The following is a 26,115-nucleotide window of genomic DNA, read 5'->3' on the forward strand; positions in this document are numbered from 1 at the left end:
GCCAGAGAAGGGAGACCCCCATTGCCCAGAGGGGGTGGAGACAGAGGAGGCAGCTCCCGGTCTCAGTGGAGAGTGAGTGGTGGGAATCTATCTTGGACCCCAACCCCCAAAGAAAATGCCACAGCATGGTGAGAAGGGTTACCTGGTTGTGCTGAGTACACGGGGCTCTGCCCCCTATAGCGTAGGAGATGTGACAGCCCCACCCAGGAAGCAAAGGTAAACAAAAACTGTCAGGATGGCACAGATCAGGATAGAGATCCTGGTGACGCAGCTGACCAGACAGCAAATATCTAATCTAATGAAGCAGCAGATAGGAAATCTTTCTGAGGCACAGTTCAGAATTTGGTTATAAAAATGCTTATAGACCTAACAGCAGATCTTAAACAAGATGAGGAAGGAATGAAGGCCAGTCCTGCTGAAATGAACAAAAACACATAAAAACTAGTGGTGAGGGAAAGAAAACCAGAGATTAAATCAACAAATCGGAACATAGGGAAGGAACAAATAATCAACCAGTGCAGAAAGAGGAAATGAAAAGTGAGGAAAATGAGGAGAGGCTCAGAAACCTATGGGACAGCTATAAGAGGGCCAACATCTGAATTATAGGGTTGCCAGAAGGTGAAGAAGAACTAGAAATTGAAAAATTATGTAAAAAATAATGAAACAGAACTTCCCTAACTTGGGGAAGGAAATAGACTTACAGGTCCAGGAAGCACAGAGAGTTCCAAAAAAACTGGACCCAGGGAGAACCACACCAAGACACATTATAATCAAAATGTCAAAAATTAAGGATAAAGAGAGAATCTGAAAAGCAGCAAGGGAGAAGAAGAGAATTATGTACAAAGGGGTCCCAATAAGACTATCTGCTGGTTTCTCAAAAAAAAAAAAAAACTCTCTAGGCCAGAAGGGACTGGCAAGAAATATTCAAAGTAATGAAAACCAAAAACCTACAACTATGTACTCTACCCAGCGAAGCTGTCATTCAGAATAGAAGGGCAGAGGAAGTGCTTCCAGGACAAAGTAAAACTGAAGGAGTTCATCAGATCCAAACCACTGTTATATAAGATGTTAAAGGGACTTGTTTAGGAGAAAGAGGATCAAAACTATGAACATTAAAATGAGAACTGTATCACAACAACCAACAACAGAAGCTAGGGAACTGAAACAAAGGCAAACTAAGTAGGTGACAAGAGTGGGAAAAGAATTATAGGTATGGGAACATTATGGGGGGAAGTCAGCACAGAGGGGAAGGGGGGAAAGGTAGGGAGATGGTACAGGAATTAAGAAGCATAGTAGGAGGGAGTGGAGTAGACAGGAAGATGTTGAGAAGAACTATATGCACAGCCAATAGGCATCAACTAGGGGGGAACAACTCAAGGGAGGGGGGTCACTGGGTGGAGGGGAACAAAGGTAAAAGAAATTGCGACAACTGTAACAGCATAATCAATAAAGCATATTTAAAAAATTTAAAAAATTTAAGAAGATTATTTTCTTATATTCTGGAACAATATGTATATATTGAGAGAACTAAGCCTGTTTAAAAGCTCCAAATAGGGTTAGCATTCTACATTTAGAGGCCCTAGTACAGCCAAAAGAAACACTAAATGCCCTAAAAAAACATCTATTGAATTCATACTCTCCAGGCAATGCTTTCTAAAATGAAGAATTTCATCAGTTCTGAATTGAAAAGATTGATCTGCTTGTCATGTTGAATAGACTCCAAAAGTAGTTGAAGCAACAATTGACCCTGAGCACAGCACCAGCCCAGTCTTCAGGGCATCGGGTTGAAGGCAGCTCCAGATTTCTAGGATAACTGAAATTGTCTCTGCTGGAAAAACAGCAAAGCAGCTCACAACAGACTGAAATTCTCAAGGGGGTTTTCATAATTATGGCTAAGAGAAATGAGATTTACTGGAAACTACATTTACATCATCAGTATGGCTATGTCTTTCCTCACAATTCCTTATGCTTTAAAAAAATCAATTCTGTTCACTTTTCATAATTCCACTTGCTTCCTTTTTTCTCTCTGAATACCAGCCACTAAATTTAAGCTATATTACAAAAGTCAACTATAAAATCTTTTATTAGTGGTGAATCTATTTCCACTACTGACTTGAATTTTTTGTCAAATATTTTACACTCTACTCATCAAAAAGACATAAGTATATGCTAGAATTCACATGCTTTAGACACTGATAAAATAGAGAAGTAAGATTCAGAAGAGAACAGCAGGTATAGCAATAATGAGCAAAGAGGCATACCCTAATGAAGAAGGCTGTTCCACATGAGCTATGCAAGAGATGTGACTGGAATACTTAAGGCACATCACATGCCAATAAACGGTATTTAAGAACATAAACCACACATTGTTACATTCCTTTATATTAATAACCTCACATGCCTCTTTGTCTGGTCTGGGCCAGTTTTTTCACTCTGTTCTTTCTGCTCCTTATGAAAGAATATACTTGTTCTCCAGTTGAACTACTTGGATGAACAACAGAGAGGAGAAACGATGCAGCCATTCTGTAGCTGACACGTATTGCTGCTGGTCTGCTTGGAGCGAAGCAACATCTGGCCCTGCAATTGATTACCTGCCCTGGATCCTCTTTCAGCTTCTCTGACTCCCAGGTGAAGTGTCTGGGTTTAAGTATGTGACAAAAGGCCCCAGCTTCTGCAGAATACACTCATCACTAAGGTCAGAGGCAATAAGAACAAATGAAGTTTGGGTTCATTGCTGTGGGGTTCCAGCTTGGGTTTGTGTGTTCCAGCATACTTGTGATTGTCCCTTCCTAACTGCCCAAGCCAAGATGTGGAGACAGCAGCCTTAGAGAAACTATTGGACCAGCCCCACCATTTCATGAGCCAGTTTCCACAAACAAAAAACAAAAAAACAAATTTTATATATATATATAGTGTTTATATATAATATATGTATATCGTCGGCAGCCGTCCGTCTCGAGAGACGATGGTGTAGCTTCTTAAGAGTCTATCTGCACCACCGAGAATGGTTGTGCAGTCCGACTTGGGAGTGACACGGTATCTGTCTCCTCCCGTGTTGAATCGACATCTTGCGATGACGCTGGAGTGTCCTCTCCAGTGAAGCTGAAGCTACAGAGCCTGGGCAGGGTGATATGGAGGGTCTGCTGTTGCCCAAGCAGCAGACCCCCCCTCTCTTCGCAGCTGAAGGGTCCAAGGGAAAGACGGAGTCAATACAGCTTGGCTTCAGGTGCGCCGCAGGAGTTGCCGGTGTTGACTACAACGTCAAACCGCCTTAGGGACTCCGGCTCCGGATTTTCTGTCGGGGTTTACTCCCTTAGCCTTTCCCCTGAAGAGGTATGCCGCAAGGCAGCGGAGGTTTTTTGGAGTCAGAGTTTTCCTTCTCTGATGTGCCCTGACTGGAAGATCGAACCAGCGACACTTAGCTCGCAGGCCGACGCTCAATCCACTGAGCCAAACCAGCCAGGGGTAATATATGTATATATACATACAAATATTATATATTCTGTTTTTGTGGTTAAATCTTGACTGACACAGAATTTGGTTTGAAGAAAGTAAGTGTTTGAAAAACCTCATCCAGATAATAAGTATTTATTGTTGAATATTTTAGTAACATTTAACTTTTGAACTAATTTTGTGTTCAGGCTCAATAGGATTCCTGACTGGCTCTTCTCAGATTAACTGAGATCCCGGGAGTCATGATATAGCCGTGATCCAAGCATTAGAGTACTGATGTTTGAAAATAGGTGATTTTTAAAAGAAAAGGAGGCTTTGGAGAATGTCCAAACACAAAATGCTAATTTCACCTACAAGGACAATGACTGATCAGAAATGAACGATGGACCCACTCTTTTAATACTAAAGATCAGTTTAAGGAAAAAAAATTCAATCGACTGAATCTTCTATTCTGAGCTCTTTTGATACACTATATACATGCTCCTGGACTTACTATGGGGTTAAGTCCCAATAAACCCACATTTAACTGAAAATATAGTAAGTCGAAATGCATTTAATACACCTAACCTACCAAACATAGCTTAGCGTAGTCTACCTTAAATGTGCTCAAAACATTTACATTAGCTTACAGATGGGTGATAACATCTAACAGTCTATTTTATAACAGTGTTGAATATCATGTAATTTACTGACTATTCTACTAAAAGGGAAAAACAGAATTGTTATACAGGTACTCACCATTAATGTACACAGCTGAAAGCACCCTGGCACATAGATGGGCATTTGGTAGACACAATGGTATGCAAAAACACAAAACACAACATCCAAAACACACTGGCAACACAGTACACTGCAGACTACCAGTTATTAATGCTTGTGATCAAGTGGCTGACTGGGAGCTTCAGCTCACTGCTACTGCCCGGAATCAGAGTGCACCTAGCACTAGCCTGGGGAAAGATCACAATTCAAAATTGGAAGTATGGTTTGTATTGAATGCATATCACTTTCACACTATCATGGAAAATTGTAAAAGTTGAACTATTGTAAGTTAGGGACCATCTGTATAGGAATTAGGTTGTAGATAAAACACCATGAGGTAAAAGTCACCATCTAGTAAAAAGTTACAAAAAAACATGCAAAGAGGTAAATCTATATTTTCAACACACCGTTTTAAATAAGAATAATTATTATTTTCTTTCAGAGCATAGCAGATTGGTTCATTTTATTAAACATCAATTAGGGACACTGTCTTGATTGCCACCAAAAGGCAATAACTTTCCATTAAGTCACAACAATGTTTCAGATCTTACCAGAGGCAGCCATAGTTTTTTCTGTACCTGTTCTTTTTTCTAGAAATTTTTAATTTGGTAGTGATACTGCTAGCATTCTGTTTTTTACACTCAGCAGCAACTGTTCCTCATCTGTTTTGTAATTTATTTCAAAATTTATATTTACTAATTGTTAATTTTACACAAGTTAAGCAGAAAACAATTTTATTTAATATGGTTCTAGCGCAGATAAATTCCGTGAAAACAATATTTTGAGAACTTTACTATTCTCATCAGACTATCTATAAACTAAATTGACTCAGACATATTTCAGAGAAAAAACTACCCTCCTCCCCAAATTTAATTTTCTCTTTCTTGTTTGGAGCACATCTTGTTATATCACAGATAAAATTCATTTTAGAATGCATCTAATTCGTAGGTGCGCAGCTAGCTGTTTTCTCAAAGATCTTTCCATCTTATTTCTTATTAGACTACTATATGCTCACAAAATCTTTTGTGATACCACTACAAAATGACTTTTCTCTAATCCACAATGCTGCTGTCATCCTAATTAAAAAGAAAATATGGAGAATTAAAGTTTACTTTGCCCCTGATATACTAACAATCAATCAAATTGGTATCCTTTTTGACTACTTTATTAGAATTTTATATCAATATGGCTATACTGAAGCTGAGTTTATTATTTTATATTTCACCTTTCCATTAGTCAATTTTATTATAAATATATCTTTCTGACATTCCTGTAATAAAGAATGCCCTACCTGGACTGTAGTTTATCCAAATTCAAACTAGATCATTGTTCAGTTTTACATTGCTTGGCACAGCCTCTGCATTATTAAATTACAGTTTTGTTTTGTTTTTTTGCTAACATACTTACCATTTATGCTGCAAAAGTTCATATTGTTCTTTTTATGAAAAAAGAAAGTATTCCTCAATGTCAGCCAACAACAAAAGTAAAAATGCAAAAGTCTATTAAAAGGAAAAAGAAAGAAGTAGTGATATTATTAAAGATAAAGAGGAAATGTGTCATTATGTAGCCATTTTGATGGGAGGGCATTGATATCCAAAGATCATAAAACTAGGAAATACAGCAAGCATTAGACTTCAACATTCCCATGTTTCTTATCTCCTACTTTATTTTTAATAATAGTTGGGAAACAATTGGATATTTTTTAAGTCTAAGTTAAAAGAACTCAATTTTTTTTGTTCTTGCTTCAGTGTTTATCTCTACCTAAAGAGGGGAATGTGGATCTTCTGTTATTAAAAAATGGAATCTTTTTTGTGAGGATGGGAGTGCCATATCTTCATTGTTTCCCAGCCATGGAGACTTTAGGTAAAATCCACCTACATGTCCAGCCAGGAGATGGGATTCTGGGACTTTACCAAGTCTGCTCCACAGTCTTGGTCTAAATGAACTTTTCTCTTCATTTTGAGAGTCAGTGCCTTAGCTGATGTTGAACATTACAGCCGTCGAGTCATTGAAGACTCTTTTATTAAGATGCTTGGTGTACCTGATTAGATTATCACATTTATTCTCAAAAAACAAATCTCAACTCTGATAAATAAAGCTAAAATATATCAAATAATATCCCACACATGATGCATTTTGAAGAATACAAAATATAGAAGACATATAAATGCCTTCATGCTAAATTTAAGGAAACAACACATACGCATTTTTTAACTTTGACTTTCCTATCAGTTGAAAACACAGTAGACTTTACTTTTGTAATTGTTGTAATTATTGTAGAAAAACCAAATAGCACTGTGGAGAATAAACAACAAAGAAATTCAAAAACTGGAGAAAGTAAATTGGCTTGAGATAATTGAAAAAGACTTAATAGCAGTGAAGCATGAACTGCATCTGTGAATGTGGTAAAACTGAGATTAGTAGAAAGGGATAAATAATGTTTTCTAGAAAGGTAGAAAGACATAGATAAAGATAAGGTGGTGGGGAACCTAAAAATTTCAGTGGTATAGAACTATCAAATTTATGGACTGTGCATGTTACAGTTCAATGCAGATATTCCTGGTCAGTATTTTTCCTCCACACATTTCAGTTATCTAGGGCCATCAGTCTTGGAGTACCTCTGTCATCCAAGACCTCAGAGTCTTCTCTTTCAGCCAACAGAAGGAAAAGGAGAGTCTACATAAGATATACCAACTTCTCAAGCACCTTGGCCTATAACAGACACACAACTCCTTTGCTCACACACAGCACTGTGAGTACTAACTGATAGCCATATTTGGATTTAAGCAGACACTGAAAAATGCAGCTCCTGCCCAGGCTGTCACTTCTCAATGACAACTCCAGGTTTTAAAGGAGAAACATGCATTTGGATAGACTGTTCTCTATCTCTGTCACACCTGCCAGGAAGTACAGAAAGAAAGATGTTCATCTTCTGCAGTCACCCAAACAAGAGAGTTTCTTAAAGGTGCTACAACAGGCTGGAACATACAGAGCTGGAGAATATTCTAAGTCAGGGAATGAAATAATCAAAACAGTATTTAAAAAGAGGAAATGGTGGCAGTATCCAACAGGGTTGCAAGTAGAATAAGTGCTTTACAGTACAGACAGGAGGGTTGGCAGAAGGTATAGGAAACCCTGGTAAGATTTGAGATATATTCCTAAGTTAGAAACAAAGTTGGTATATGATTAGAAAGGGGTGGAGAGTAGAGGATGCAAAGGAGGCAAAGGAGAGAAGAAAGTGAAAGAAAATATTGAATATATTCCAGCTTATATAATAGTACAGCTCAGGGCAAGTAGGAAGTGATTTAAGAGAGTTGAGTTTGGTAACATGTTCATATGCTCTACGGGAGCATTGACAGAGAGTTGCCTAGTTCATGACCACACAGGGCAAGATGAAGATAAGAAAAAATCAGGAGAGGAGACCTCATTTCCTGATTCTTACCACTGTGCAATTTCTTCTAGACTACTACAGTATCTAAAAGAAGCAAATGAACTATTCCGTGACATCGCAAATCCATTCATTTTGCCTTTATACAGAATCAATAGCAATTGCCAGAGCCAAATTGATCTGGCTGCAACTCACATCAATTCTTAGAAGACTGAAAGGAATGGACTGGCCATGCCATAGGCCAGGCATTTCACAATCCTCAGACATGCCCTGTTCCATCTCAAGAGTTATTAGGCCAATGGAAGAGAAATTTAAGGTCACTACCTGTTCATTTCTTCAGGCTCTAATATCACATTACTTTTCTTTTCTTTTCTTTCTTCTATTTTTTAGTATATTTTTATTTTTTAGTTTCCACAACTACCAAGTAATTTGGTGTGAAAATTAAGAGTCAATCTGTTTCCATTTTTTAAATAAGTCAAATCAATAATATTTGAGCATTTTCTATCTAATACAATGCTCCATCTTAGATAAAGTAAAGTTTGTTAAATGGAAGATACTCTAATAGGAAGAAAAGAGAAGCATATCAACACACAATTACTCTACTACTTCATTCAAGTCCCTTTCAGTCCTATTACAGAGAATAAATTAATATAACAAATATATCCTCTATGCTAAAATGCCATTTGCATCTCAGATTAGCCCAGCATAAGCATTACCTCTCCATTTCAAAGGAGTTTAGTAATTTGCCAAAAGTGCTATACTTAATAAGTGACAGAGGTGGCAATTAAAAGTTTTGGTTTGACCCAAAGCTGAGGGCATTTTGACACTACAAAGGCTTTCCTGTGGACCTAATTAGTCCCATTAAAGCAGCTACGTAAAAAGCCAATTCCTGTTGCCATAGGACTAAGACCCTCAAACCAGCACCTGGCACTCCTTGCATTCAGACATAGAGAATTGATTCAATAGTAAAGAACAACAAACATCTTCCTGGACATGGAATCATACAAAGGTGGAATTGAACAATTATTTTGAAAACTGAGTATAGTAAAGGACAAGAAAGTAAACTCCAGTTTACTCCATATTCATCAGTTTTATCTGTGAAGCAGCTTTAAATTTGCCAAATACAGCAGGATGTATCCTTGAGAAGGTACAAAAATTTACAGCCATCTGCTTAAGAAGGCAAATCTGCTGTGAGGGCTATATCAGTCTGTGACCCATAAGGCCATTTCTCTATGCTCTTCCATGGACAAGCTGGACCCCGAGCACACAGCAGACCCCTGCAGGGTAGTGTCCCAAAGGCCTGGACAAAACACTTTTCTGCTGTCTCTCCAAGATGGCCTCAGTGGGTGTAGTCTGTGCCCTCCAAATGAATTCCTTGAAACAAGTGCCAAGCCAGGGCTGGCTAGCCAGTGTGGGTTAGGCAAAGAGGTTCCAGGCCTAAAGTCAATGCAGACAGAGATTAAAGAAAAACTGAAGAGAGAGGAAGTGTCAGAGTAGAGCCAGAGTAGATTTTAGAACCTGCCCATGGAGAAAAAACATATTTTACCTTGCAAGCCGAAATATTCACAAGCTATGGAAGATCAAGGAAAATAAAAATGATATTGTAATTGTAAGGGCACCGCAGAGAGAAGCATCATTTCAGAATCACTCCCAAAACAAATAATAGTATGGGCTCCATCAGCCTCTCTATAAGCCTTTGCTATGCTCCCTCCCCCAGCACACACGTCAAGTCAAGTAGCAGATCATTTCTTTTCCAAAACTCAATGGAATGTGTGTCTATTCTTTGTAGTACATTCCCTCAACTCCATAAAATAAACTGTACTATGGAGTGTTTTAATTTCCTATCGTCTTTGGAAAATCATGCTAATAAGACATTTAGTGAAAACAGTAGTTGCCCAGTAAGTGGCAACAATCTTTTATGAGTGCCATTATGAAAACTATGAACAAATATGTTGACCTTGAAAGTTCCAGTCTTATCATGAGTGCAAGAACAATGACACAAATATTCATTTAGATGAATGCTCACCATGCTTGGCTTATCATTTTGATTTTGAGTTACTCACATTTCAATTTTCTTAGTTATGCTCAGAAACTATGGTTTTTGATGGAAAGCAAGAGAAGGATACTGTTGCCATGGTAGCAACAACATTTCTTTTTTCTCCCTCAAAAATAGTATGTCAAACCAGTGGGAAAAAAATAATGCTAACTACATTTGCACAGAAAATTAAATTTATATACAAGTTCTTGCAATTTTATCAAATGTTGTTTATATAGCTTTCCATCTTAAGGTGCAAGGATGACTTGCAATGGGCTTACTAACTGAAGTACAGGTTGCTTTTCTCTGCTTTGAGCAGATTGTCTGACATGCAGAATACATCATTTAAAATCCATGAGTGAATGAGAGTCAAAATTTACAGTGGTATAAAATAATATTCAAAATAAGTTGTTAAAAACTGCCTTAGCTGAATAGAGCTAATTTTTAAAATGACAGACAAGCAGCTACAACACTAACGATAACAAAAACAATGACTGTTATCCTTTAGAATCCCTCTGCCTTGTCATTCAAGTGAGACACAGTAGATCACCTTTTTCAGGGCTGCCTGAATAACTCAAACTAATGTACCAACCTGTGCTGTTCACATTCCCTAATGCATTTCATTTTAGTAATATTACCTTTGCAGCTACTACATTGGCTTCCTGCAAAATAAAAGCCCTAAAACTTCCCTGCAATCAATGAGCTGTTGACATTTTTTTTAAATAAGAGAACACAACACTAATGCTGCTGTCTTAATTCTGCAAATTACTTTCCCGCCAAATTCAGTGAAGAACCCATGTCACACACGAGCAATCTGTTAGATTCACAGTCACCTCTCCAGCTGTTGTTATAGCCCCTGCATTTCCCATCCTCAGCGTATTTCCTCTTTTATGTACTAAGATGAATGTCAGTGTCAGGTCTTTAGAGAAGCGGGTGATCTTTTCACTGCATATTCGAAAACGTGTTCTTACTTCTTATTTCTACTCCATGACAGAAATTCTAATTCAGAAATGTTCGTTTTCTACCTAAGTGTCCTTGAGAAAAGCAGCCCAAGATGTATTCTAATGTAATTATCATGTGTAAATTATCATATTGTAAATGTACATATTTAAGATATTCCTAATTGCATTATTTATTTCTCCTATGTACATTCCATCAATGTACTCCCAGTCTTATCCCCAAACCAGCTTATTCTGTAAGACATATTCTCAAATAAACATTTATTCTGAACAAAGGATAAACAAGATGTTGTGTATTACAGGGACCAATTATATTACTCTTTTCTGAGAGAAATAAAAAGCACCATCATCACAGCTTAGTTTGGCCTAGGAAAGACTTTCTCTCTGGTCAGTGATTTTCTTCAGCATCAACCTGGTGCATCACTATCTTTTCCCTTTGTGATTATAACAAACTGGTTTTAGATGTACAAAGAAACCAGAATGACCTTTGGAGAATAAACTCATTAGGTCTACCCCAAACCCACATACCTTTATAGTTTCCCCCTGGCAAAAATAAATAAACAAAGCTATATTTTGAAATATTGTGGTTCTCTGAAGAATAGTCAAGGTAAAAGGAGGTCTGGTTATTTCCAAGTTGTAACCAGAGACAACGAAGTAAAATCAATGGTGGCAGCCTCCTGTAGCAGGGAGCTTTCTCAAAAGGACACTATCAGGGCTTCCTAGGAGTAGTACAGACTATATCTCTAAAGATCAGTCTATCATTTGCAAGTCATTTTCTGCTTTCCCCCATCTTTATGATGTATATATTCATTGTTGGTAATTGTACTTCAGAGTGTGATTTAAAGACTGTGTTTCAAGCCAGGGCTTAAAAGCAGCATAGGCTCCAAGCCCATTTCATCTTTGGCTTCACCTGTGAATGCTGTCAGTAGACACGCCAGCAAAGACACAGATGGTTGGAAACAACAGGCTGCTATACCCTTCTTCTACTAGCCTCTATCTAGTACTCACATTGATTATTTTTAATATGTCACAGATAATACTTTAGACTGAACTGGGTAATAGTTGCTGTTAAAAAGCCTTAAAGAGAAGGAATAAATTCTGCAGGAATTCTAGGAGGTAAAAATAAATGATCAAGAATAAAATAGTGTCCATAAAATCAGTCCTGTAGAAAATAATTATACATTTTCTAAAACCAAAACATTATGTAGTATCACAAAGACCAACTTGACAAATCTCACCATAACCAAACCATACCTGCTTGTATATTAACTATGACAATGGTAATCAATTTAGTTTTGAAAATAACTATTTTCCCTAGTGCTTGTAGTGAGTTAGAAATTCATGTTAGAACCAAACAGATGAGACTGAAGCAGAATTTAGGGCTAAGAAGATTCCAATGTCCAATCAAGTGCCTCTGTCCACGGTGACTTCACATACTTTATCTCATTTTTACCTTTGGAAAAAAAAAAAAAAACGAAGATGATTCAACCTAAGCTAAACAGTGAACAGTCACATAGAGAGCAGCCAGTACATCAACAGGTGAAAATGTGGCCGTCTAAAAAAGAAAATACCATTTACTATAGCAACAAGAAAAATAAAGTACCTAGGAGTAAACTTAACCAAAGAGATGAAAGAGCTGTACTCTGAAAATTACATAACATTGAAGAAAGAAATTAAGGAAGAAACAAATAAATGGAAGCAAATACCATGTTCTTGGATGGGAAGAATCAACATCATCAAAATGTCCGTACTACCCAAAGCAATTTACAGATTCAATGCAATCCCTATTAAAATACCAATGACATATTTCACAGACCTAGAACAAATACTCCATAAATTCATATGGAACAAAAAAAGACCCCGAATAGCAAAAGCAATCTTGAGACAGAACACAGCAGGAGGAATCACAACACCAGATATCAAACAATACTACAAAGCCACTGTAATCAAAACAGTCTGGTACTGGCATAAGAACAGACATATAGATCAGTGGAACAGAATAGAGAGTCCAGAAATAAACCCAGGCCTCTATGGTCAACTAATATTTGATAAAGGAGGAAGGAACATAAAATGGAGTGAGAAGAGCCTCTTTAACAAATGGTGCTGGGAGAACTGGATAGGGACCTGCAAAAAAATGAAACTAGACCACCAACTTACACCACACACGAGAATAAACTCAAAATGGATCAAAGACTTAAATGTAAGCCGTGACACCATAAAAGTCCTAGAGGAAAACATAGGCAAGAAAATATCAGATATCTCAAGTAACAATCTCTTCACGGATACATCTCCTAAAGCAAGAGAAATAAAGGAAAAAATAAATAAATGGGATTACATAAAACTAAAGAGTTTCTGCTCAGCAAAAGAAAACATCAGCAAGATGAAAAGGAAACCAACCATATGGGAAAACATATTTGCCAATGATATCACAGACAGGGGACTGATTTCCAAAATATATAAAGAGCTGATACGACTCAACATCAAGAAAACAAACAACCCAATTAAAAAATGGGCAAAGGACCTGAACAAACACTTCTCCGAAGAGGACATACAGAAGGTCCATAGACACATGAAAAAATGCTCAACATCATTAGCCATCAGGGAGATGCAAATAAAAACCACAATGAGATACCATTTTACACCAGTCAGAATGGCCATCATCAACAAATCAACAAGCAACAAGTGCTGGCGAGGATGTGGAGAAACGGGAACCCTGGTGCACTGTTGGTGGGAATGCAGACTGGTGCAGCCACTATGGAGAACAGTATGGAATTACCTCAAAAGATTAAAAATGGAACTGCCTTTTGAACCAGTGACTCCACTACTAGGATTATACCCGAAGAATCTTGAAACACCAATTCAAAAGAACTTATGCACCCCTACGTTCACAGCAGCACTGTTTACAATAGCCAAGTGCTGGAAACAATCTAAGTACCCATCTGTAGCTGAGTGGATCAGAAAACTGTGGTACATTTACACAATGGAATACTATGTAGCAGAAAGGAAGAAGGAACTCCTGCCATTTGCAACAACATGGATGGAACTAGAGAGAATTATGCTTAGTGAAATAAGCCAGGCAAAGAAAGAAAAATACCATATGATATCACCTAATACAGGAAACTAAAGAACAACACAAACAAAGGAACTAAATAGAACAAAGAGCAGAATAGCAGTCGATAGGGGGGAGGGGGGAGGGAGAGAAGGGGCATAAGTAAGGGAAGGGTTTAGTCAAAGAACCTGTATAAATGACTCATGGACATGGACAAAGGGGAGGGATATGATTGCGGGAGAGGGGGTGGGTTGGGTGGGGGAGAGAAATTAGGGGAAAAGGAGACAACTGTAATTGAAAAACCAAAATAAAAATAAAATAAAATAAAATAAAAATGATTCATTTAAAAAAAATAAATTAGCATAGAGAACTAGCACTTCTAACATTAACCTTCCATGGCTGCCATGGACACCTGTGATTTTCATTCTGTCTTCCACTGTTGGCCACAGGGGATACCTAATGCCCCTGTTCTCTTTTTCTTGTATTCTCTTCTAATTTGTCTTCTCCTTTGCTTAACTTTGCCTCTCATCAAGAAAAATATTGCATTTTCTTTCTTCCTTCTTCTATTTACATTGCAGGAAAGCATTTTTTATTCAACTTTCCCTCCCCCCCAAAATATTTTTGACCCCAATCCCACTTGCTCACCTCCCGTTTACTCTTCATATTTCTGAATTGGCCCCTTCCTTGCTACCAATATTTCCCAGAAACTGCTCTCAGTGTATCAATACCCAAATCCATGGCCTATACTTAGATGTCTTACTGGATCTTTATGCAGAATCTTACATCTATTTTCTGACAACTCAGTTTTTTTGTTTTGTTTTCTTTTGTATTATATTTCTGCAATACTCCGAACTTTGTTCTCCTACTTCTCTGAACATCTCTTCTCCATTTCATCTCCAGGAAATTCTTTTTCTGCCAATACTTCAAATATTGGTATTTCATGAGTATCGCCATTAGCCCTCTTTTCTCCTCACTCTACACCATTTCCTAATGTAATATCATGTTTCGTGATGTCAACAACTATTAGTGATTTTCAGGTATCTCTCTCCACAGCCTGAATTTCTAACATATGTTGATTGAATCTGTGGTAACAGCCACATGACTGTCATGCAGATACTTTAAACTTTCTAGATCTCAACTAAACTCATTATTTTGCTACCCAAACTTTCCCCTTTTAGACGTCATATTCTTGTCACCATTATCTGTCCAGCTGCCAAAACTAGAATTTGTAGTGTAAACCTGAACTTCCTTCTCCCTAAATTTATATATCTAATTAATCACCAGTTACAGAGAACAGGTATTCAAACATATAAGCAATCTGACATTACTGTAACATGCAGCAAATCATTTCCTAGTTATTCATTTTTATTATTTTTTAAGTAATGATCTAACTAGATTACAAATTTTTTAAAAAGTAAAACTGGCACCTTAGCATAGATCATTTGAAAAGCATTGATGTAAACTATTTAGGTCATCTTAACTTCATGTCCTTGAGAACATCAAGAAAAAAGAAAGAACACTCACTCCAGAAAATAATTAACATATGTATTACAATATAAAATTATGCATATAATATAGAAGGTTCATGGATTCTCTAAAACCTATTTATAACCCTTCTAGAGTTGCAGGGGTTCCAAATTCAGAACCTTGAATCCAAGTTGATAAAGTCTGGAACTACCTTGTCAATAGCCTCCTCTGTTTATTTACTGTAATAAAAGTTCCAAATGAGCATTAAAACCCTGAACTCATAGCAAGAATTCAGCACACATATAATTTCTGAGCTCAGAGCCAAAGACCAGGCCTACTGAGCCAGGACTGTCAAGATTTTATGTGATTTTGAATTTCTTCAGGTGAAATAGAACTGCTAACTAGTGAACAATAGAAGAGTTGAGACATAACCTACCTGTTCCTTATGTGGATTATAAAGTTTTGAGACACAGACCCACAGTTTATAAGGCAAGAGCTGGCACAATTCTTCTGATGGGTGATGTGTCTATAATGCTAGGGAAATAGGGAATCAGTGTCTTCAAATAGGAAGTAGTAGGCTAAGGTTCATCTTATTCTATGGCACATAAAACAGATAATTTCTCTATCTGTATATACTTGACCTCACTCCAAATAAGGATTTCATGTAGGTCATATAAACATATATAATCTAATATGTATTTTTAACAAATACAGTGTTTACATCAGAGATGGTTGAAAACAAAGTTGGAAAGAACATGTGTTCTCTGAGGTCATTGTTCCCTAGTGCCTGACACGTTGCAGGTAGCAGATGCTCAAGAGAAAGGCAAGGATGACATCAGTACACAGATAGCACATGTGATTGCTGGAAGACTACAGCTCCTTGAGCTTCTTTGTCACCACAGCAAAGAGATACATAATCATGTTTGAATAAGATTTACTTCATCCATAGACAGGAACTTCCAGTTACTGAGGGGAGTCACTGCTCTCCTGCACATCACCAAAAGGAAGCCCTGCATCCTGTGGTAATTAAGCTCCTATAATCAAGGACAAGAAACATGACATCCAGGTCAGAAAATTGCTTCTTACAAAGCCCCGCAGGGAAAGCTGAGTGCATCATACCAAGGCACACTTCTGTGAATCCGATTCCAGAGGACCAAAGATATACCTCCTGGTACAAGCTCCTTGGTGGTTTGGCTTCATCCATATACAAAATATGGACACCTAGTGCAGGTGTTTGCAAACAAAGGGCTGCCCCTATGTTTCAAAAGGGAATTCTTAGAACATAGTCACCTCATCTGTTTATACATTGTTAGTGCCCACTTTCAAAAATTGAGTAGTTACAACCAAGACCATTCAGGCCACAAAACCTAAAATATTTATTATCTGGCCTTTTACAGAAAAAGCTTGTCAGACCTTGGTCTAGTGGAATATATGGACTGCCATCATTAGTTCTCTAAAACTCAGTTGGGAAGCTTAGAGTTCCAGGCCATATTAACAGGAAGTTCCTGAAGAACAGATATATTGTCGGGTTAGGGCAGATCAATATGAACAGAGAACAGCTGTGTGAAAAGGTATTGTTGACAGCCTCTGCCCCAGCCCAGCCATTAATGTTTATAATTTCACTCTATGTAGATCCTTGAATAAACTTGTAGTTTACAAAGCTTCATGTAGGTGGTTAACTGTCCCAAATAAATGTCTAGTCCATATTTCTCTCTTATACTCTAGAATTAAACCCAAGTGACCAATGGACCTGAAATTTTAGAATAAAAGACTTTGAAGAGAAATGGAGTCCAACAGTCAAGAAGAATGTGAACTACTCTGACAAGAAGAACTTGAGGTGATTAATTAGATGTGTCACTAGAGCTCTGTAGTTTACTAAACATAGGTTGAACTTCACAGAGTCAAGGTAAATACAAGCAAAGCTTGAAATTGTTGATATTTTTATAGCCATCTGCATTAGTTAAGGTAACATAAAAACCCCAATATCTCAGCAGATCAACACAAGAGAAGCTTATTCCTCACCTACAGTCTAATATAGATGTTCTTGGTCAGCAAACATCTTTTCTGCTTGTAGTGATTTAGGGACCAGGATCCTTCCACAGCACAGAGGTGCACGAATGAGAGGTTCCTTGGGTCAGGACTGGAAATTGCTCACATCACTTGCACACATGACCATACCTAATTGCAAAGGAGTCTGGGAAATTTACCCCTACTCTGAACCCAGACAGGAAATACTTAGCCAAGCTTTTCATACCCATTATCAAAATTTGAAATCTAATTCAAATTCTCTCTGCTGATCTAAAAGATGCAAGCAATTTTCCAAGGATTAAATTGAGAAACATCTCTGGACAGCATATAAATATTATTATAAGATACGGGAGTAAAGTTTTACTCTATCGACTCTAGACATTTTACCTAAAAATGTCGCCATGTGTATATCAACCCTATCTCCCAGTTGGACAACTCAGAAAATGCCCTCTTTTATATATTTTTTTTATCATGATTTTTTTTTCAGATTTAATGTGTTTTATTGATTAAAATATTACATTTGTGCCCCTTTCCCTTCCCTCTGCTCCCCTCCACCCGGTGGCCCCCTCCCTCCAGTTGTCCCCCCCTTTTAGATTATGTCCATTAGTTGTGCTTACAGTTCCTCCCAACCTCTCTCCGTCTATTCCATTCCCTCCTACCATGATCCCCAATTCCTATATCATCTCCCTCCCTCTCCCCACTCCCCCTCCCTGTTGGCCTCCCCCCACTATGTTTCCCTTACCCACAGTTCCTTTTCCATTCTCGTTGCCTGTTTCGTTTGCCTTTGTTTCATCTCCCTAGCTTCTGTTTTTTAAACCAGTCCCTTTAACTTCTCATATAACAGTGGTTTGGATCTAATGAACTCTTTCAGTTTTATTTTGTCCTGGAAACACTTTCTCTGTCCTTCTATTCTGAATGACAATTTCGCTGGATAGAGTATTCGTGGTTGTAGGTTTTGGATTTTCATTACTTTGAATATTTCTTGCCAGTCCCTTCTTGTCTGTAGGGTTTCCCTTGAGAAGTCAGCTGATAGTCTAATTGGGACCCCTTTGTACATAATTCTTTTCTTCTCTCTTGCTGCTTTTAAGATTCTCTCTTTATCTTTAATTTTTGACATTTTGATTATAATGTGTCTTGGAGTGGTTCTCCCTGGGTCCAGTCTCTTGGGAACTCTCCTTGCTTCCTGGATCTGCAAGTCTATTCCCTTCCCCAAGTCTGGGAAGTTCTCCTTTATTATATTTTCACTCAATTTTTCAAGTTCTAGTTCATCTTCCTCATTCTCTGGCAAACCAATGATTCTTATGTTGGGCCTTTTATAGCTGTCCCAGAGGTTTCTGATCCTCTCATTGTTGCTTGCCATTTCCTCTCGCTGCATTGGTTGACTGCTTGTTCCTTCTCCATATTCCAGTTTGTTGAAATGGACTCTGGATTCCTCACCATCTGTCTCGTATGTGGTTTTGTTCCTTTCGTTATGAAAGTTTTTCGCTTCTTTCATATCTTTTTCCTGCTCTTTTGTGAATTCTGTAAGCCACCTGATGACAATGGCCCAGAACTGAGCCTCTGACAGGTTTCTTATCTGTTCATCTGTCAGGTTCTCTATCTGCTGCCTGGTGAGTTGTGTTACCGGGATCTCTATAGTTGCCTGCCTCATTTTGACAGATGCGTTTTGTTTTCCTGGGCCGGCTGTCGGGGGCAGGGGGCAGTGCCTGCGTACGCGTCACAAATCAGCGACCGCCGGCGCCTGCCTGTCCGCGACCTATTTCGCAGCTCTGTGGTGCTTTCTGTGGGGGCGGGGGTCCAAGATGGATTCACACAGTTATTCAGCTAGGAGACCGGGATCCGTCCTCCCGCCCCCCTGGGCCTCACTGTTCAAGGCGATGCTGCGGCTGCTCCCCAGCGCCCGGAGTCGCACGCCAGGGGCTTGATTGGAGTCGCGCACGCCAGGGGCTTGATTACCTCCAGGATTTTTCGCCGCCCCGCCCCGCCGCTCCGCAAACAGCTTTGCCTTCTTTAACTCTTACCTGCCCAAATGGCACCGCTGGTTTATAACTTCATATGTTGGGCTTCCGTGTAGCTTTATTTTCTGGAATTTCTAGTTATCCTTTGTTTTAAAGTAGTTGTATTCCACTATAGTTGTAGAGGGAGACCTAGCGTGTCCGTCTAAGCCTCCATCTTGGCCGGAAGTCGCCCTCTTTTATATTTTAACCTGGCATTGTATTTAGCTGTAGACTTTATCTCTTCTAGAAAATACTTGTGATGCTGTTAGATATGCCACTAGTGAATCAAAGTAAAAATCTATGAGCCTCAACAATTAAGCCCTGAGGTCACTGCAACCATCTCTTTTCTGCTGTCCAAGACTTACAGACCCTGCCAGCTTAATAGAGATGCTCTTTGCTCTGGTTCCTGTGCTCTTTGTAATTAATCGATGTTTAATGCCTCAACAAGGTCCTAAGCTGATTACTGCAGCCTTATCTTCTAGTGTCAGGATATCTGTTAATTTAAACTGAACAAAATGTTCAGACTTCTCTGATAGACCAGGGCAAAGCCTGGTATAAGGCCAAAGATGCACTAGGAAACAGGACAAAAATGGTTATCGCTACAACATGGCCAGGATTTCCTTACACAGTGGTGGGTAGATCCTAGCACACTGACATGAGACCTACACCAGCCTAACAACATAAGAACAGAAAGTACACTGCTCTAGCCTTCTCTAACCTGAGAGATTTCTCTTTTCATAAGGACTCTATTGACCACTGAATTGTGGACTCACCTCCAAAAGGAAATCAGGAGGCATCTGTGACCGAAGTCCACTAATTCACCTGTATTCTTATCTCATATATCCTTTGCTTATTTATCATTTTAATTAAAAACCCAAGTGGATATCATTTAAATTGAGTTCCCTTTGTAATTTTCACCAACCTTCCAACCCAGCCCAAACTTTTTGGGTCTGGCCACTTCGCTCAGGTTTCCTATATGCTCAGCTCTAACTTCTCTCACAAGCTCTTGACCAACAATCTGCTAGATTTTTACCCCTGCGATGTCCTCAACAGGTTACACTCAACTTGACAACTTCTGCCCCATGTAACTATTAAAACTTAATTAATGATGCTATCATTTTTCTAGTTACCTGGTGTTAGAATAAGAGTCACGTTTTACTCTTCCCCATCTTTGGTCCACTTACATTCCAGCAACAACCCAGATACACTAATCCCTTTCTCAGAGGGCCAAATTACAAAGAGCTGAATTAAATAGGAGTAAACAGACTCAGAGTTCAAGGCACAGTCACAACAGCAAACATTCCAGGCACCAAAAATGCTGGGCCCAGATGCTGCTTGCAAGAACTGTTGCTTCTGCGTCATGTCTCCGGGAAACGGGCACAGATCATTCAACTACTGTTTCTACTGCCACCATCACCCTTTACCAGAATGGATTCAGCACCACCCTCATCTCTTCCTGTCACTAATGTTCAGTTTAATGTCTTGGGTGGGTGCATCTGATTGGTGCAGCTCAGGTTCTGTTTCTGAGTCACAAAAAAACATTAGAAACACAAGACAAAAGGTTTAGCTGCTGGATGTTTAAGGCAGTTACTAGGTTTTGATTCTAACCCTTGCTTGTCTTCTAAACTTCACTTTTTTAGAAACCATGGTTAGCAACTCGGTTCTGATCTATAAAATAGAAGCAGTGCTTTTTATTTTGCATTCTCTTCCTTTTTATCTGGCTATGAGTCTGGTTCTTGGTAGCACATTGGTCACATGTATGTCATTCACAGCCATCTCAGTTCTGAATCCCATAGAATCTGGTAACTGGAAGTGAGAATTATGAATTAGGGGTAGAGGAAAAAGATGGCAGAGAAGTGAGAGGAGTCTGTGATTGCTTGCTCTGGAGACCTGTTTGTAGTTTAGGCTAATTGTGGACAGAGCATCTCAGTTAATATCTGGATACCAGTAGGAGTTGAGCCTTGGCATTGCTGGCAGCAGAGGAGACCATCTGGAGCAAACTGTCTAGTGAAGATTGTGGGGGAGAAATCAGTGAGACATAAGTTCTGGCTAGCTTAGCTTCCTGAGCTGTGGCTGGCCATGCACAAAGATGTTTTAGTGACCCCAGCTTTCCCATGAGAGGAGTCAATGGTGGAGAGTGAGGCTCTCCCTGCAGGTAGAGCCGGGAGTGGGCCAGGTGGCTTTGGCTCTGAGAGATAGGGAGCAGCGTTTTGTTTTTGGTTTTGGTTTTGTTTTGTGAGTGTGTGTGTGTTTTCTTTTGATTGTTTTTTGTGGACCAGGGAGGAAAGGCTAGCGGCCTGGCAAGATTCTTGAGGAGCACATGCACGGGAGTGCACTTGCCCACTCCCCACCACCTGCCCCAGCATGCAAGCAGCCCACCTGCAGCCCGCCCCAGGCCTGCGTGCAGAAGCACCCATGGTCAGGCCACCCCAGTGCACAACCAGTCTGCCCCAACCAGGGCACAGAAGTGCCCATGGCCAGAGACAGATTAAGGTCAGTTGAGGCCCCAGGCACAGAAGAAAATATTGGGCCCCTTAAAAAAGAGAAACAGAGACAGGGAAAATAAAAATACATGTTAACCATATTTTATGCAGCATAGTCATGAAACCAAACTTGGTGTCGTTAGAAAGAAGTGTAAAGTTGAGGTTTTGCAGGGCCCTTCAGAAGTCGGGGCCCAGGGCATGTGCCCGGTGCACCCACCATTAAATTCGCCTCTGCCCGTGGCCAGTCTGCCCTGGAATGAAACCAGCCCACCCTGGCCAATGCCTGTAGTCTGCCCATCACACAAGCAGCCAGCCCATGACCAACCCACCTCTGGCCTGTGGGAGCGAGTGCACTCATCCCTGACTGAGACCAAAGGAGGGTGAAGTGAACTAGAGGCACTTTATAAAAGTTTTTGGCACTGGCTCTGGAGAAAAAGCCGGAAGAGCTAGATCCCAGTGCAGAATCACCCCCAGTGCTATGGGAGAAATCTCTTAAGCAGACTACTCTCCTCCAAGCGGCATCAGCTGGAGGCAGCAGCTCAACAACTGCATACAAGAAGGTCACACCACAAAGGCAGGAAATAAAAGCAGGTCAATCTAAGAACAGAAACAATAAGAAGAGCCACCCAAAGTGGGGAAAAGAAGAAATAACACCTCAACAAAAAGAAAGGAGGAATTCCCAGAAGGAGGGATAGGTGAAATAGAGGCAAGCAAACTATCAGACATGATATTCAAAACAATGGTAATGAGGAACCTCAATGAACTCAACAAATCAGAGAAAACTACAATGAACTACAGGGGAACTACAAAGAACTCCAGGGAAGCTACAAGGAACTTACTGAGAACTACACCAGTGTGAAACAGGACAGACAGTATCAATAAGAGCCAGAAGAAATGAATAATACAATTTCTGAACTAAAAAACACAGTAGAGCAATCAACAGCAGGCTAAATGAAGGAGAGATTCCCAGAGAGTGCAACAAAACAAAAAAAAGACTGAAAAAAAAAATTAAGAGGTTTTAAGAGAGCTGCAGGACAACATGAAACACAACAATATCCATATCATAGGGATACAGGAAGAAGAAGAGAAGCAAATGATAGAAAACCTGATTGAAAAAGTAATGACAGAAAACTTCCCGAACATGAGGAGAGAAAAAATCTCATAAGTACAGGAAGCACAGAGGGTCCCAATGCAGATGAACCCCAACAGGCCCACTTCAAGACACATTATAATTAAAATGGCAACATTCAAAGACAAAGAAAGAATCCTAAAGGCAGCAAGAGAAAAACAGCAAATAACATACAAGGGAGCTCTGATAAGGCTATCAACTGATTTCTCAACAGAAACACTACAAACCAGAAGGAAATGGCAAAAAATATTTCAAGCAATGAAAAACAGAGGTCTACAACAAAGACTACTAGTCTATCAGTAAGGCACTCTTTCAAAATGGAAGGTAAAATAATGAGTTTCCAAGACAAAGGAAGACTAAAAGAATACATCTCCACCAAACCAGCATTGCAAGAGATGCTAAAGGGAATGCTTTAAGAAGAAGAGAAAGAGATGGGAACACAGGCACAAAGGGAAATGAATAAATACCTGTCAATAATAAACTTAAATGTAAATGGATTAAATGCTCCAATCAAAAGACATAGAGTTGTGAAATGGATACAAAAACATAATCCACATATATGCTGTCTACAAAAGATTCACCTCAAAGCAAAAGATCTACGCAGACTGAAAGTGAAGAGATGGAAAAAAGTATGCCAAGAAAATGGACAAGAAAAAAAGTTAGGGTAGCAACACTTGTATCAGACAAAACAGATTTCACAGCAAAGGCCATGAAAAGAGACAAAGAAGGACATTTCATAATATTGAAGGGAACAATCCATCAAGAAGATATAACCCATATGCACCCAACAAAGGAGTAGCCAAATGTATAAGGAAAATCTTGGAAGACTGACTACAGTAAGGATATTGACAGCAACACATTCATAATAAGGGACTTTAACACCCCATTGTCAACAATGGACAGATCTTCAAAGCAAAGAAACACCAAGGATATTGAGGCATTGAACAACACACTAAGTCAAATGAACTTAGTTGATATATATAAAACTTTTCACCCCAAAGAAGCAAAACATACATTCTTTTCAAGTGTGCATGGAACATATTCAAAGATAGACCACATAATAGGAAACAAAACAAGCCTCAACAAATTCAAGGAAACTGAAAGTATATCAAGCACCTTCTCGGATCATAATGCCTTGAAACCAGATATCAACCTCAAGGAAAAAACTCAAAGACATGCAAACTCATGGAGAATGAATAACATGCTATTAAATATTAAATGGGTTAACAATGACATCAAGGAAGAAATAAAATCGTTTCTGGAAATAAATGATAATGAACACACAACAGCCCAAAACCTATGGGACACAGTGAAAGCAGTCCTGAGAGGAAAGTTCATAGCAATACAGGCCTACCTAAAAAGGATAGAAGAATATGAAAGAAAAAATCTAACCCTACAGCTACAAGAACTAGAGGAACAACAACAAACAAAGCCCAGAGCGTGTAGAAGGAAGGAAATCATCAAGTTCAGAGTGGAATTAAATGATATAGAGACTAAACAAACAATTCAAAAGATCAACAAAAGTAGGAGCTGGTTCTTTGAAAAGATAAACAAATACGACAAGCCTTTAGTGAGGCTCATCAGGAAAAAAAGAGAGAGGACCCAAATAAACAAAATCAGAAACAAAAGAGGAGAAATCACAACCGATACCACAGAAATACAAAGGATTGTGAAAATACTACAAACAACTGTATGGCAAGAAATCTGACAACCTAGGTGAAATGGACAAGTTCCTGGAAACATATAATCTTCCAAAACTAAGTCAAGAAGAAGCATAAAGCCAGAATAGACCAATAACAACTAATGAAATTGAAGAAGTAATTAAAAACCTCCCAACACAAAAAAGCCCTGGACCAGATGGCTCCATGGTGACTTTTACAAAACATTTAGGGAAGAACTAATGCCTACCCTTCTCAAAATACTCCAAAAAATCTAAGAAGAGGGAAGACTCTATGAAGCCAGTATTACCCTAATTCCAAAACCAGGTCAAGACACAACAAAGAAAGAAAACTACAGGCCAATATCGCTGATGAACATAGATGCTAAAATCCTCAACAAAATATTGGCAAACGAGATCCAGCAACACATTAGAAAGATCGTACACCACGGTCAAGTGGGTTTCATTCCAGGGATGCAAGGATAGTTTAATATTCTCAAGTCAATAAATGTAATACACCACATAAATAAAATGAAAGACAATAATCACATGATCATATCAATAGATGCTGAAAAAGCATTTGATAAAGTAAAACACCCATTTATGATGAAAATACTTAGCAGAATGGGAATAAAGGGAGCACATACCTCAACAAAATAAAGGCCATATACAAGAAACCTGAAACCAACATCACACTCAATGGAAAAAAACTGAAAGCATTCCCACTGAGATCAGGAATAAGATAAGGATGTCCACTCTCTCCACTCCTTCAACATAGTCTTAGAAGTTCTAGCCACAGCAATCAGACAAGAAAAAGAAATAGAAGACATCCACATTGAAAAAGAGGAAGTAAAATTGTCATTATTTGCAGATAACATGATAGTGTATATAGAAAACCCTATGGACATAATAAGTGAATTTGGAAAAAAAGCAGGATTGTAAGTCAATATTCAGAAATCAAAGACATTTCTGTACAACAACAATAAAATATCAGAGAGAGAAACTAGAAAAAAATCCAATTTACTATAGCAGCAAGAAAAATAAAATACTTAGGAATAAACTTAACCAAAGAGGTAACAGACCTGTACTTAGAAAACTATATAATACTGAAGATAGAATTTAAGAAAGATACAAATAAATGGGAACATGTACAGTAGTCCCTCGCTATATTGTGGTTCACTTATCATGGCCTCACTGTATCACGGGATTTTTTAAAATATTACATTTAAATATTTATCATGGACTTTTCGCTATATTGTGTGATTTTGTGGTACTGTATAGGTATGCTGTTAAAATTACATAGGTTTAAGAGTGTAGAATAAATGTAAGGTTTCTACATCGTGGGGGTGTCTGGAACATAATAGCCACAATAAGTGAGGGAATACTGTACCATATTCGTGGATGGGAAGAATCAACATCATTAAAATGTCCTTACTATCCAAAGCAATTTATAGGTTCAATGCAATCCCTATTAAAATACCCATGACATATCTCACAGACCTAGAACAAATTCTTCAAAAATTTACATGGAACAAAAAAGACTCCAAATAGCCACAGCAATCTTGAGAAAGAAGAATACAATACCTGATGTCACACTATACTACAAAGCCATTGTACTTAAACGAGTCTGGTACTGGCATAAGAATAGACATATAGATCAATGAAACAGAATAGACAGCCCAGAAATAAACTCAGGTCTATACGGTCAACT

The sequence above is a fragment of the Furipterus horrens genome, unplaced genomic scaffold, assembly GCF_987537825.1.
Source record: "Furipterus horrens unplaced genomic scaffold, mFurHor1.1.pri manual_scaffold_6, whole genome shotgun sequence".
In the NCBI taxonomy this organism is placed as follows: Eukaryota; Metazoa; Chordata; class Mammalia; order Chiroptera; family Furipteridae; genus Furipterus; species Furipterus horrens.